The 15235-nt window shown below is 38.4% G+C and overlaps 1 long non-coding RNA gene across 4 annotated transcripts in view; it reads right to left on the bottom strand.

Annotated features, from left to right (window-relative positions):
- Nucleotides 1-15235, bottom strand: part of LOC121078776 — a 291522-nt gene that overhangs the window by 195542 nt on the left and 80745 nt on the right. For all 4 annotated transcript variants that reach the window (XR_005824743.1, XR_005824740.1, XR_005824741.1 and 1 more), the window contains exon 5: nt 12901-13093. This is a non-coding gene — a long non-coding RNA (uncharacterized LOC121078776). The remainder of the gene's footprint in view (nt 1-12900; nt 13094-15235) is intronic.

Here is a 15235-nt window from a genome sequence, read left to right as displayed (position 1 = left end):
GCTACTTTCTCCCTTGAGTGTTTATGAATACACCAAAACGAGTTTCTTAACGGTGTTTCTGAAGAGAATTCAGAGCAGATTCTTCCATGTAAAAATGAAGGATTTAGGAAACAGGTGAGAGGGGGCTTCATCCAAGGATGAAAGACTCTAGTGACGCACAACCCTCTCCACTGACCCCAGAGGGAGTCTAAACTACTAATTTAGGCAGCTAAGGTTACTTGAGATGCACTCTAAATACCATCTCCTCAACACTGGCAGCAGTAGCTAATCAGATAACTCACTATGTAATGTTGCTTTCCAACAAACAGAAGGCAAATCCCAAAATCTCTTCCCCACACATGCATTGCCTTCACCAGATCCACACAACGACGTGTCAGATTTCATTCCAACACCACAAAGTAAAAAGTCTGCAACTGAGATCAGCCACTGAGAAAAATCAGGTCCCCACGCAGCAGAAGACTCAGTTCAGGACTGGGGAAACGGGCTCTCCTGTCTCATAACCTTCTCTTACTGGTGTTGCCTTACTGCTTCCAGACTTCTCTTTCTTCCGTCTTCGGAGCCTTTCTGTACAACATACAGCCTTCAAGCCTTTAGCTTATCTCACATTTCTGTCCTCTATTTTGTCTCTTCAGCCCTTTCATTGTAAACCTGCTTGAACAGCTACCTTCCAATACTAAAAAGCGCATAGATATTTTGGGGGCTCTGTTCTCTATCTCTTTAAAGTAACCTAATTTTAGCATATGCAGAGCAGGCATGCCCTTGAAAAATAAGAGGCCTTTTCCACACTGACATCCCAATCAGGAAAATACTGTCCATATTAGTAGAGAACAAATTTCTCTGCTCTCACAGAGCAGCTGAATCTATCACATCTTTCTGTCAGTTATACCCAGTCAACTTCTCTCTTATTGTCATAAAAAAGAAGTTGTCTCAAGCCTTCATAAAAGCAGTCAGTTCTACTCATTTTGTTCATGAGAATAAATGAGTCATGAAACACAGAGATAAAGTAAGCTACCTATTTTAAGCTGTGCACTAAAGAAAGCTGTGCATTCAATTTTGCTAGTTCTAACTACGTAAAACATCCATGCTGAGTGGAAGGAAGAAAGAAAAGAGGGAGGGAAGTGGAGGAAAGAGACCAAGGAAGAAGCAACCCAGTGAGGCAGTGAAAAATTAGAGAATCATAGAATGTCCTGGGCTGGAAGAGATCCCAAAAAATCATCACATTTCCAGATATGTGCTATTCTACAGTCACATACACTATGGATTACAACTCATAGAATCATCTAGGTTGGAAAAGACCGCCAACCTGACCTGACCTACAGAGTCCCACCACTAAAGCACGTCCCTTAGTGCCATGTCCACAACATCTCTTAAATATCTCCAGGGATGGGGACTCCACCACTTCCAATGCTTGACTACCCTCCCTGTGAAGATATTCTTCCTAATATCTAACCTAGACCTCCCTGAGGTTTAGACGACTCCTGCCAAATTGTTCCTTGAAGGAGGAAGTGGAGGAAAACCTAACATTTAACTGGTAGATGATAATTAAACAGTGCATGAATCTAAACAATTAAATGAAAAATGGCCTGTTCCTATAAGTGAATTACCCTTCTTTTACTCTTGAACAATGTTTCTGGAAGGTTGACAGTAATGCATTGTAGGAAATAAATATATTTAATCTGAAACAGGGCTTCACTATACTACGTATCAACTTTAAAGAGGTTGAGAACCATCATGCTGTTTGGGTTTCCTTATAGACCAGTTTGCAAGGGAATTGTTTAAAAAAGTAATGAGAGAGAAAGAGCCAGTGATAGAGAATCATGACTGACAACAATTTGGGGGTGTTTCTAGGAAAGAACTCCAGTTTGTGAAATCAGTAGTAGCAGAAAAGAGAAAATCGATTTACCAGAGAATTAAGTCCAATATTTTAAGGTAACTGGACATAAGGTAAGGCTTTGCTTCAAAATGGAAGTTTTGAGCTGCTGCCTTTGGCATTCAGTAACATGGTAATTGACAAACTGTCCTTCACTGAGGGATTCTAACAATAAGAAGCTGTATGTGATGGATTAGCGTGATAATGGCTACCGGTATGACTATCAAGGTTACGGGCTGAAGAAGTAAAGTTCTTTCTTCTTACATATTTGGTTCTTGCTTTTCAGATAAAAAGTATGGTTAGCTAAGGAAAAAAAAAAAGTGAAGGTGACAACATACAATGAAGATATCCTTCAAGAAAATGCTGACAGCTAAGAACAGCAGAGCCATGAAGAGACATATAAATGGCTGTATTCATTGCTCGTGTCTTAATCCAATCTCAAAGATAAATATATACAGGCTTTCTCTTGTAACAACATCTTGCTACTCCAGAAGCACAATAATATTTACTATTGCTAGGGAAAGAATTCTGCACCAGGCAACATTTGAGAATGAAAACATAAATTATAATAATAATAATTAAAAAAAGAAATAATCGGTCAAGAGAAACTCAAATTTCACTGAAAATAGACTGCTGTATTTCATTATAAAACTGGACCTCTGGTAACGCAAGTGTCAGCATCCCTGCAGTGGCTAAGCCACAGTTTTGGGGTTTACATCAGACCAAGGTAGGTTAGCAATATAATCCCTAGATCTAATTATTACTTGCCTGAGACTTGGTCTTCTGAATTCAGTCTTCTGAATCCAGGTGGGAGCTCTTACCTATCTGACTAGACTGCAAGACAAACATGCCTCACAGATAGAGCCCAACATGCAGTAAACTCTCAGGAAATCAAGCAGCCCGCTATCTGCTATCCAAAAGCTTTCTGGGCTGGTCAGAAAACACTAGGTATTTGCTTTCATCAGAACAGATGGACTTCCATAAAATACTTCGGTTTTCACATGACAGGAAGAGAAGGGCCTCAAGGGCATCAGAATGGCTCTGAGCTACTGATGTGTGGCATCTCTGCCTCAAAGAACAAACAAATTAAGCCCCAGCATGAATCAGGAAAGTCATTTCCAGAAATTAGAGAGACATATTAAAAGGATTTACAAGACATTTGTGCGGCATTATTGGGTACACATAGATACAGTTGTGTTCATTCTTCGTCAAGATAGTTGAGGACGAACTGAAGCTGATGAAGGAACGGTCTATAAGGATGATGGCAAAACAGACCTCATCTTACAAAGACAGCTAAAAGCTTAGCTTGTTTAGCTAAGCAGAATGAAGGCTGAAAGAGAATGTAATTGTCTTCTATAAATATGCCCAAGGGAGTAAGCAGCATGGAAGCAGAAAAACTATTTAAACTAAAGGACCATGTCACCATAAGAACAAACTAATATAATATTTTAGCTTAAAATTAAAGGGGAGTTTCTAGAAGAAAGATTCAGAACAGCAGTAACAGCAGTTGGAGGCAAGCTATCTAACTACAGACCTGTGTGAAAAAATGTTGTCTCAGACCTTGGTTTCAACAAATACTGGAATTTTAAGCCATGATTCAGTAAGATGTTCACAGCTCCACAAAACAGAAGAGCTACTTTTAGTGAAAAGCCTTAAAAACAAAAAAGCTAAAAGCTGTTTTTCTGTATACAATTCAGCCAAAACTATTTCTATATGTTCCTTGTTTTGGTGACTAAATGATAAAACAAGAGGGAAATGAACTGATATACCTATGAAACAGGCATTTTGGCTTCAATACAACTGAAAGACCTTTGTTCCTTGTGAACTTTCAAAAGAAGTACTACAGACAACAGCCTCTGTCTGGACTTCACGCATTTGAGGTGCGGGAAGTATGTTCAGACACCTCTGAACAAATAACTACCAAAATCGCTTCTGGGATATTTTAGTCCTACCTTGATCCAGGACCCCTTTTTAAATGCAGATAATCAACACTTTCAACACGCTTTCTTAGGCAGCATGGTATCTGGTGAGACAACAGTGTACATGTGAGAGCAGGACGAGGCCTCAGCAGATCATGCTTGGAGAAGACAGAGCAGGCAAACACTTTATGAAATCATCTACCGAGAGAATGATGAAGAAGCTGCTTTAAGGATTTTGAGGGCTGCTGCTGCTGAGTTTATAGGTGCATGAAGTGGCAACCGATGCTTTTTAAAGCCCCTTCCTCATAAAAGCAGCTGTCACCACTCTTCCCCTAGGAGCGGTCTCCAGAGCTCTTCTCCTACCCTCAAAAAACGTGACTTTCCTGAACTAGGCCAGCCCCGCTCTGGAGCCAGCCCAGCATCCGTGAAAGCAGTGGCAAAGCTCCATTTTACACTCTGCTAATAAGAAACCCTAAACAGCCTATTAACTCCCGCTATTAACTCCCATAATATAAATAACTGGCCAAAGTGCAAGTTCTCTGTAGGATGTGTTGCAGGGTTGCCATCATATTTATTACCTGTCAAGCTTTAAGGGAATTATTTGCTTTCCACTTAGTAGTAGTAAAATTATTTTTTTTAATCCAGCAAATGCTTACACTCCCATGACAGCAAATGACTCTATCACTGAACCAGTATGCAGACTAATACACACAAGGAAACAGCTGGCCCAGCTGAGCTCATTTTTGTTCTTGTGTTTTCATGTTAGTTGCAATGCAGTGAATAAAATAGTCTAGGCCATGCTGACAATGCACAAAGAATATGTTAACAACCTCTCTGATACTGAACAATTCTCCCTGTCTTTGCAAATGACCTTCAAAATCTATCATCTTAGCTCTAGAGGAGCCAACAACAGCCCACAGCCAGAACCAAAGTTGCAGCAATGTCCCACAGCAGACAATATCGGTTGAGATTGCTTTAGATCATACAAGATCATATAAATGTGACACCACTTCATTCACTACATGAACATTACCAAACAGCTCTGGCCTTTGCAAAGTTTTAATGACCTTTTAAGAGAAATGGCTTTGCTTTAAGGTTTATTCCCAGTATACTGAACCTGCAGAATGCATGAATATTGGACAGGCTGTGCCACATGTTTAAGTATATAAGGCTGCTAACTGTGAACAGGTGTTTGCGCCTCAGAGCACTGAGCACAAGGATAACAGTAATATTTGCCGGGGTTTTCATGTCAGCAGTCTGATAACAAAAAATTGAGATTCATATTTTAAAATGTTTTCAAAATCAGATGCATTCGTGTTAGCACTTTGATTCAGGTTGAGCTCTTGTGATCAAGCTAAAGAGGTACAGGAAAGACAAATTATCTCCCCATCTTTGTCCCCTAAACGAAAAAAATGCTGCATGAATTTGGAATATTTACCAAGAAACAATGAATTATACACATGTAAGATACACAAGCATTTTCCGGGTGGCATTGTAATTACATGAGGCAGACCTAGGTTTCAGAGGGGTTTGATGCGAAGTTGTTTTGTATTCCAATTGCAGTATCTGAGTGCCATTGAAAACACAACAAAGCTGAAAGAGGTAGAAAAACCAAAACATCTCCTTTGTCCCCAGTGAATTCAACTTCGTTAGTTTGGCAGCTTTTCAAAGATCAGAAAAAAATATTTGTTTGATCTTTCACTTCTTTCCGCTTAAGGTCAATGATTAAAATAGGATCAGCTCAGTGACTACACCTGCAGTTCACAGTCTGTTGGATAAACCTGCTAAGTACCATTTTGACTGCTGTGGGAAAAAAAAAAAAAAGATTCCAAGACATTTTATAACAGCTTTACAGAAGGGAGAAGATTGTTGCTTTCTCAAGTAACTGGAAGCCTGGGCCACAAGGCAGAACAATTCTGTTCTAATCATCTCTCTGCAATAGACCTACCTGTTGTTACCCAGCAAGTGATATACACCAAAAATTTCAGGGACGTATGTCACAAGCCTGACACACAGACCACATTCAGTCCCCAGCAAGTAAAACCATCTGCAGAACAGCTCAGGATCAGTAGGTTTGCCTGTTGGCAGGAAAACATGGAAGTATGAAAAGAGGGTTCTTCGTGAAATAAGAAACCATTCATCTAAAAAGTTATGTCTGACATGCTTTGTCCTACCAATGTTTAAGACAGTAATTTTCAGAATTCAGACAGACAGATACGTCAGTCTTTAAAATGCACTGGGTTCTGAATTCCTTTCTGTATTACTGCTGCTTAAGGAATGAAGGAAAGAAGGAAGAAAGGAAGGAAGAAAGGAAGATGTGTTTAGATAACGTGTTTAAATAACATATATAATTCTTCGGAAACTCTTAAGCAGACAGCACTGCGGACTGGGAAAAGCATCCCATTATCAACTTCGGAGATTTAAGGATTAGATTGAATCCTCTAAGACTTTAAAAAACAAAAACAACTTTCCTTCTGTGCTTGTGATGGTCTAATTCCATTTAGAAAATCTTCCTCAAAAGGAAGATAATCTTAATCTTTCTTTCAGGGGAAATAAAAATATTTCACAACAAAGCAGGACAACAATGGGAAATGTTGTCCAGGAGGACCTTAGGGCAGAAATGTTTCCCCGAGTACCTTACAGAGCCTTTCAGTGGGAAAAAAAAAAAAAAAAAGATCTCTTGTTCAAACATTGAATGATAACGAGCAATTCATTCAGTCTTACTATGATTTCAAATACACATCCCAGACCATCATCACCCTCTGACAGAGAACCAATGTCTTTTTGGTAAAAGGATTTTTGTTGTCTGATAGAATTAAAAAATTAAAAACGCTGTGCTTCCAGCTCGAGGCACAGAGAGCACAGGAAAACTGTGGCTGATGAACAAAGGTACTTCTAAGTCACCTTTATGTCTTCTCATTATCAGAGTGGCTGGGAACCTAACCTCCTCCCCTACAATAAGGTCGGATTAGTTGGAAATATGCTCTAAAATGATTGTGGTTGCCAAACCATTGAAAGGGTCTGTATGGAAACCTACCTCTGATACACACAGTGTGTAGAAAACAACATATTGCTCCGATTACCTTCCCGTATCCACTACATATTATTAGGAGGGCACCCAAACAAAAGCTGAGAGATTATAGAAATTTGGCAGTCCCTTCCTTGCCAATCATCCACACTTGCACATGAGCACTTTTGCAGATTAAGCCAGTTGTAGTTCACCAGGTAAAAAACAAAAGCACAGATTTCACTGTCAAAAAGCTCATGAAAATATGGAACCATTAGTCTTATAACAAGACAGAGACACATGATTATGTTTGAGTGTGTATAAACAGACGTATGATCATTCCCATACTGCAACTTGGAGCATGGTTCTCTGTTTTGTAGCCTAGGAAACTTTGGTGTCAAGAAGTCTCCCAAACCCCAGTATAGATATTCACTACCAAAAAAGTACACTCTTAACATCTCATGTGCTATGAAGCTAGAAATTTAGATTAACTTTTCAATATCTACAACCACAATTAAAGGAGAAAAAGATAGTAAAGATAGTAAAGAGCTTCAAGACAGCAAAGTTGTTTGCTCAAATTGCTGATGACCTACGTGATCACTAACTTGGGCCTGCTGAAACCAATGTTGGAACATTTTGTTGAATTTTGTTTCAGTCAGACTGTGCTTTGAATCTAGACTGACCAACCATAAAATTGCTGAATCTGATTTATTTTATCAGATTTCTCTTTTACTGCTACAAAATCTGATGTCTGATTTTAATCTGAACTGACAAATTTGAAGGGGAAAGACTGATTCTTGAAAGAAGCGGGGAGATGAATCCAGGCAGAAATGCTCTTTTTTTTTTTTTTCTTTTCCAGCAGGTCAGAAGTTCTTCAGTCCTTTTTTGCTAAGTAAAAACTGGGCGGTTTTATGACTGTAAAGTAAAGAGCCAAAGCAACACTATTTTTCCCTTCGTTAAGAAAGAGAAAATCAAAAACTACTCCCCCTTCTCCCTCCCAGGAAGCACAAAGAAACAGAAAAGAATCCTCCAGACACAGAGTACAATAGAAAAAGTAGCACAAATTACAGAAAACATGGGGGAAGAATGGCATGCTTGAGATCTCATCATTGCTTTTTGCAATGACTTAAACCCAAGAGAAATGTCTTGCTATAAAAGTTTTAAGAATTATAGAGAACGACGTTCTAACACAAGAGAGTTGAAAACATTTAGTTATAAATCTTCTTATAACAAAGAAAACCAAACAATTGGAATAACTTGTAGTACTAACAGCTCCTCCGGATTATTTGTATACTAATTCATTATTTAAAAAAAAAAAAAAGGGCACTATTAGTCTAATCACATTCCCACTTAAATGAATGGAAAAATGCTAAAATCTTTTTTTAATCAAAAGCCAGATCGCTGCAGGGATTAGTCCCTGTAGGTCATTTGCGCACAGTTTGCTGGATGACACTATATATAATAACTTTTAAGCACTTGGAGCATTTCAGATTGGTATCCAAGGAACTCAGAATGCATGGAACTTGATATTCCTTGTCATTGCAAAGAGTTACTGGAACTTCTGAAAAAATCTTTTCTGGGAGAAAAAATATGAGGAAACAGTTCTTTTGATTGCAATAGACATTTTAGTAAATAAAGAAAAATGGGAAAAATTATTTTTAAAAAATCTCATTAGAGACACCAAAATATTGATTAAGCTGCTCTGAGTAAGCTCTTGAGAACTGAAGCTAAAAGAAGTCCTAATAATCAAAAGAAAGTCTGTTATAGCAAAAAGTGTTATGGTATCAATAACTGTTAATGAGCAACTTCAGCAGCCTCTTGCAGCAAGAACAAACCATCTATCACTTTCAGAGAGCTGTGGTTCGAGGCTTGCTGAAAAACAGCATAGGATTACAGGAAAGCTAACTGAATTGCTAACAAAACATTCTCCACCAGCTTTCTAAAGTAGAACTTTGAGATAACAAGGGAGTTTATTAGCCAAAATAGGTCCCATGCTAACATTGGGTTGTGCAGTCGCTAACAAACACCATGGCTAGAGCATCAAATCCTGTTCACTAAATTAGCAGAAGAACAACTCTAAGGTCAGCATATAAAAATGTCCTGGCTTTGTCTGGGATACAGTTTGTTTTCTTCATAGTAGCTGGTGCGGTGCTGTGCTTTGGATTTAGGAGGAGAACAGTGCCGGTAACATTGATGTTTTAGTCACTGAGCAGCATTTACATCACCTGAAGGTCTTTTCAGCTTCTCGTGCTGCCCTGCCAGCGAGGAGGCCAGGGGTGCAGAAGAAGCTGGGAGGGGACACATCAGGGACAGCTGGCCCAGACTGACCAAAGGGATGATCCATACCTGACGGCGTCATGCTCAGCAATGAACATGGGCAGCTGGCTGTGGGGCTACCACTGCTCAGGGACTGGCTGAGCATCAGTCAGGTGATGGTGAGCACTTGCATTTTGCATTGTTTTTTTCCTCTTTTGTACTTTTTTCTTTTGTTTCCCTTTCTTTATCTCAACCAACAAGTTCTTGCACTTTTACCTTTTCAGTTCTCTCCCCCATCCCACTGAGGTGAACTGAGCGAATGGCTGGTTGGTGCTTTGCTGCCTGCCTGGTTAAGCCACAACCGAAATATATGTGGGATTTGGTCTTCAAGAATGAAGAGGATATGACCTAACTAATGCTTATCCAGGATTCATTTAGATTTAACTTGGTCAAAAATGGAGTCAGCTCATTTACTTCCAGTTCATTCTGTGTTAAGACATTTAAATTCTGCTTGCAGGATGTGAAAATAAAGTATTTTGCTTAAAGCAGAACATTGCTTGTATAAAAGAAAAAGCCCTAGAACAACCTCGCATCTCCCCACCCATCTCACCCTCCCATCATTAGGCTTTAAGTACTACGTTTTGAAGTTTTGCTGTGTTTTCACTATATTTAGAACAGCAAACATCTGGATATTCTATATATTATCCCCCATTTCCTTTTTTTTTTTTTTTTTTTTTTTTTTTTTTTTTTTTGCTATACTGAATAGAAAGCATCGGGTAATACCTCTGCTGCTTTCTAAGGGAAATAGGACAAAGATTGGGTCTGAGCTATCAGTGTCATAATGTACAATACAGTGTCTGTATCAATGAGAATCATCTTAACTGGCTTGAAGTATTCCCTGGCTATCTCAGGAACCTGACTTTGTGGCTTGGCCACTGTCTGTGTTCTCAAGGCCCTCCCAAGGAAGGAAAGAAATGCAATTTGGTAGGCTCAGAAGGGCTGACTTCTGGTCATCACTATTTCAAACCTGTTCATATCTGACTAGGCAGTGCCTCTTCTTGCAGAATGAAAAAAAAGAAAAGATGACTAAATAATACGTCTTTCAGAAGCGCAGTTATTCCTTCCAGTTGATATGAGGTTAGCTTGCAAACACAAAAGGCAAGAAAAGTAACTCAATCTCTTTATCCACATATAACTGGTGAGTTTAAGGGAGCGCTTGTTGTAAAACGATTCCCTGTGACCTATTTCTGCAATCAAGCTGCTGCCAGGAACAGTGAACATAAAACTGCAGAGAGAGTGAAAGAGCGAGAAAAAGCAGAAACACAAAGAAAACATTTTAGGAAAACAAATCAAGATAATCTAATTCCAACACACTCACAGTTTCTTTGGTCTTAGCAAGGGAAATTATACATATTCCATTGCATGTAACTGTGACTTCCAAACACCATTTGAATCAAAGCTCAAGTGTCCCCACAGAGACAATATTTCATTACATTTATACAGAAATACGACTGGAAGAGACTTCTTGGAACACAAGGCCAGTGTTGGGCAACTGGTGGCAATCGAGTTGTGGAAAGAAACTGACTGTTTTCTAGACTAAATTCCCTAACACAGCTCAAGCCTGGAACGTGTTCCTACACCGCAGTAGTTATGGAGTTTTGCTTCCACTAAGAGACCAAGCTGATGCTGAAGTAGCCTGTAAAAACGTACAACTGAGCCAGGATTAATCATTTTCTGCAGATCTGTCCATTTGCCACATCAGGCTTTCAACAACATTCAAGAACTACTGATTCAGCAAAGCTGAGGTTGAAGAACTCCTGCAGGTAGAAAATGAAGAGCCTGCCCCTGAAAGTCATTGGTGGCTTTTTTGTGGTGTTTTTTTTTGTTTGTTTGTTTGTTTGTTTTTGCATATTTGTTTTTTGGGTTTGTTTTGCTGTTCAAAACTTTTGTCCCAAGAAAAGCAGACCATTAGTCACTGGAAAACTTCAAAAGCCATGATATATCTCATTTTGTTTGGGTTCAGTTGACTTTCAGAGAACTCTTTAAATCATCAGTTTATATTAAAGTAATCTGAAGTACTGACTGCATATTTGAGATAACAATGTCAAAGCCTTAGAAAAAACTGTATTATTTTTGACACATACCAAAACAGTAATCTTTCATATAGTTTTTGCAAAAGTGAGAGTTAGAATGCATGTAGCATCAGTTCCATTTTCAAATTAGTGCCTCTGGCATGTAGTAAAGAAGCTGAAATCTTTGGGGATATCTGGTAGTGCTTCCAGAAATTGTTACTGCTGTTTCTAATGCAGTGCTAATGTGATGTAGCACTTTTCTATTTTTCTCCTGTATTGACTACACTGTAGGCGTTTACTGAAACATTTTAAAATGATTCTATGACTGTATGTCAATTATCACTATATTATGAATAAACACTTGTTATACATCACAATAGGTATCCCTTTTCTCAATCTCAGAGTTGTCTGCTTCGTGAGTGCAGGTGAATCCTACCCTTCCCCTGTCTAGAAAGAGCCCCACAGCTTGGAGTTAATTTTAAAATACAGAGAATTGGAATTTTCCATGGATTAATACAGAAGAGCCAGAGGGTTGTATCAGTTCTCTGTTCTTACTGTACTTGCGTACCTTACAGAGCTGCCCAGTTTTCACCAGAAATACAGAGAAAGTGGAAATCAGAGTGGCACAGTGATTTTTTAACTCTCTATGAAGGACTATTTTGAAAAAACAGAGGTCTGCCTACAATTTTAATAATGTTGACAGAAATAAATAACCACAAAAACTAGACATTCTCCAAAAAAAGCCTTTACTTAACCTTTTTTTCTCAGTAGAGAAAAATGAAAATAAAAAATCAACCTAGAGAGCCATTAATTTTTTTTTTCCCTGTCCTTAGACAAATGGAAGTTAACACAGTATCCAACCTGAGCTCAAATTTCTAAGTACTTACAAATAGAAAGAGAAAATAAAAATAATTTAAAAGCAAAAGTCTCTGTGAAAACCCTTAAAGTATTTGGAGTATTTCAGAAGACTGTCTTGTGTAGTATAATACAGACAGACAAATTAGTGACAAGTATATGCAAATAATATTAATGTCCCCTAAAGATGTTTTAAATTTTGGCACTGGTTACTCTACATTTATGTATCTTTATGACTTCTCATATACTATGCAATTTCACTGAGATAAAACTGATTTCCTATCAACAGATTTTTTAATCATAGAAACTTATTAGTATTTGTATTTAATCATTATGGCTCACATGCTTTAACCTACCACTTTAAAACTGCTGATTGGATGATGACTACAGAAACCCTTATGTCAAGAAAAACTAATGTTAAAAACAGATAAAATAATTGATCTTATTCTTTTTTACGAAGTATGAGAAGAATCTTTACTGTTCAGTGGAATAGCTATTAGAGTATTGGCTGGAAGATGAACTATACATGAGCTATACTCTTGGCATTGCTGCTGTTAACTTTGCTGGGCTTGCCTATGATCACCAACACCAAAACCTTCACAGTTAACCACAAATTTTGTGGTTTACATTTCCTTGAACAAAGACCGGTGGCAAGTTAAGAAAGCAACTGTCGACATCAGTGTCCCACCTTTACATTAAGTATAACATCAGCTCTACATGATTCAGTGAGATTAAGTGTACAGTTGCTGGCCAAAAATTTTTGTAAGCTGAGTGTATTTCACTTACTTGTTCTATTAGTTCTTTATAGCCATGGAACTTATCCAAGTGAAACTTACTTATGTTGGGTTTTTTTGTAAGACCTAATTTTGTTTTTCATGTTTTGGAAGTGAAATAGAACTAATTCTAAAGAAGCTATCTTACCTTTCTCACTAGTTTCCATTCTCCAACAGATGTGATGATACTCCTCAGTGTTATGTCAAGAAGAAATCAGCATACTCTCGCATCACTTCCTTGTGTGATATTTTCAGGATCTCATCAAAGACTGCTGTCCTGAAATCTTACCTGGCATATGAAGAGGAGGAAGATCAGGAGCATCATCTTCCTTGAAACAAACCTGATGAAATAAAGTTCATGTTTTATCATTTTCATCTCATGCTATAAAAAAGCAGGCTAAAAAATAGAATGCTTATTTATGCTAATAAGCTTTTCTCTCACCCAGCAAGAAGTACAAGCACCAAGCAGTATCATCATTTTGTATTAGACCATGGTAATATATTCCTGCACAAACTTGCCACTAATCACGTACATAAAAAAATCCAGGGCCACAAACAGATTTCATTTTTGTCTATTTCCAACACTGGAGTGGAACAAATACAGGTCTTTGGGAAAGCTTATTTTGACCTACAGTTCTAGGTTTCTTCTCCCTGTACGAAGTATTTGAGTGTGCTGGAATAAAGGATGGCACAGTTAGGGAGAAACTCCAGTTTCATGCCCCTTCTATGCCCTTGGTTTATTGCACAACGGGTTGGAGATTGCAGGAGCTTTTCTTTTGCTGGATAAATGGAAGCTATTAACAAAGTACTTGTAGTGGAACATTTAGGAAACATCCTGGGCTCTTCATTAGCGTAAATGCCAATACACAGCACAGCCACTATGTAAAAGAGCCTGAAACTTTTAGTAAGAAGGATGGAGGGAATCAATATATGTATTTTTTTTTATTTCTGCTTCATTTAATTTAAGCATTTTATTATCTTTCATTTGTGAAGTGAATACTAAGTGAAAAACCTCAGCATTAAACTGTACACATAGATCAATCAAGTCAACTGCATGTTCATTTGCACTCTGTTTACAAGTTCTTTCCTGAAGTCAGAACCACGCAGATGTCCCTGAACGAGCCATGTGGGAGAAGCCCCCACTCAGACTAGGCTGTCTATGAATCACACATGCAGTTTCGTCCTTCACCCACCGGAATGTAAATGCAGAGTAATACCAGCAAGGTCAACATGAAAAAGAGAATTTTGGTCACAATGCATGTATTTGTGTTCAGCTTTCTGATAGTTTGCACTACTTTGGGGTCCAGCAACAAATACTCAGGAACCAAGCAGTGCTTGTTCAGCTTGAGCAAAATGGCTCTCTTTTTCCCACAACCAAAATAATGAATTGCAGAGTGTTTTTCATTTCCTCTATAGACACCATTGCAACGTCAAATCCTGTGAGGGCAAAGCTAGCCAGAGACTACAGATGACTTAAAGCTAGTTGCCTCCCAGGTGCTGAACATTCACGGTGTGTTACAGTTCATGTTGGCCCACGTGTGAGCAGTACAGATCATTTTAGTTATTACACGGTGCCTACACCATTCAGCCTTACTTGGTTTGTCATTCTTGATCACTTTTCCCTGCGTTCCACATGTTTTTTCACGGTGGTTACGTATTTGAAGTCTGACTGCCAAAAAAGCAGCCTACTCGTAGCTTATACAGTTTGATGGGTAAGTCAGCATCCCTGATGCAAACCAAAGGTCATTAAAATGACCGGAGAAAGTCAAAGCTAACAACTTGGCCCAGAAAACGTACATTTTATCTAGATTTCTTCTGACTTTGACCTTCAGTTTAGAACCAAGCACACTGCAGACAGAAGATGTCAGGTGTTACCTACTAGCACCAGACTACGCACATTCCATTTTCTGGGTTATTTTTACTGTCAAATCTATGGGCTTTGCATTTCTTGGGCTGCATTCTTACTTCCCAGTTTGAGTCCAAATGTTTAACCTTGGAGGTTTCTTTGGGCCAACTTGTAGTCACATCAGTGATGCTAGCAGTGTCATTCATGTCATCTACAATCAAACTGCTGTTTGCAGACAGCTGGCAAAGGTTCACTCAATTAAGGGGTAGCTGAGCAGTGCAGAAAAACTTGGGTGACGCCCCATACACCAAAGAATGCATCTGTCCCTAGGAAATAAGCTCTGTTGCTTTCTTGTGGTCAAGACGGCTTGAGTCTAATTTAGTGCAATGTTTTTCTTAAACAGTTGTCTAATTTTTCTTTATACTGTATTTTAAATTGGGAGGGAGTGGGGTTTGCACTTTTCTAGAAAACTGGTAAAATCTGAAAAAGAGGGATACTTTTCCTTAAGAAAAACAATATCCTTGTACAATCCCTTACTTTCCCTTTTATTTACATTCTAGTGCAGAGGTTCAATAAGTTTCTTCTACCATATGAATACAGAACTAATGCCTAAATATTTATATGGCTCATATAAATA

This window comes from Cygnus olor, chromosome 15 (assembly GCF_009769625.2).
Source record: "Cygnus olor isolate bCygOlo1 chromosome 15, bCygOlo1.pri.v2, whole genome shotgun sequence".
Lineage (NCBI taxonomy): Eukaryota > Metazoa > Chordata > Aves > Anseriformes > Anatidae > Cygnus > Cygnus olor.
This window is presented reverse-complemented; position numbering and strand designations above follow the sequence as displayed.